The sequence below is a fragment of the Sinocyclocheilus anshuiensis genome, unplaced genomic scaffold, assembly GCF_001515605.1.
Source record: "Sinocyclocheilus anshuiensis isolate Anshui unplaced genomic scaffold, SAMN03320099.WGS_v1.1 scaffold1365, whole genome shotgun sequence".
NCBI classification, from domain to species: Eukaryota; Metazoa; Chordata; class Actinopteri; order Cypriniformes; family Cyprinidae; genus Sinocyclocheilus; species Sinocyclocheilus anshuiensis.
Window position 1 is genome coordinate 297,911 of NW_015551032.1, and position 507 is coordinate 298,417.

The window sequence follows — 507 nt, forward strand, 5'->3', positions numbered from 1 at the left end:
TCACACTGCGTGATTGTCACTCGCGTGAACGAGCACCGATTTGCCTCCGATGTCGGGCATTTGTCGGCGATTTCACAAAACCTGTCGGCGAGTGAAAACTCGGGCTAATATCGTGCAGTGTGAACTCGACATAACACATGCTTTATCTTTAACTATTAACATTAATTTAAGACACAAATAACTGTGTTTACGAGGATACTCGCAAAGACGGGATCGGGACCGATCGAGGGGCTCGACAAGATTTGTGCTCCGATTCTCGGGAGGGGGAAATCGGGGCTAAATCGGGCTAAAAATCCTGTAGTGTGAGCCAGGCTTAACTATGTGTATTTGACCGTTTAAGCACAAGGAGCGAAAGTTTAGTCAGAAATACGAGCAGGTGTATCAGGTAGAAACCGTTTTAACGGTTTTAACCGGCGATTTGTTTTAAAACCTGCTTAAAACGCCTTGAAATGATAAACTTAGACTACATCATGACGCGCTTCAATCAACGATTGATATATTTCTACC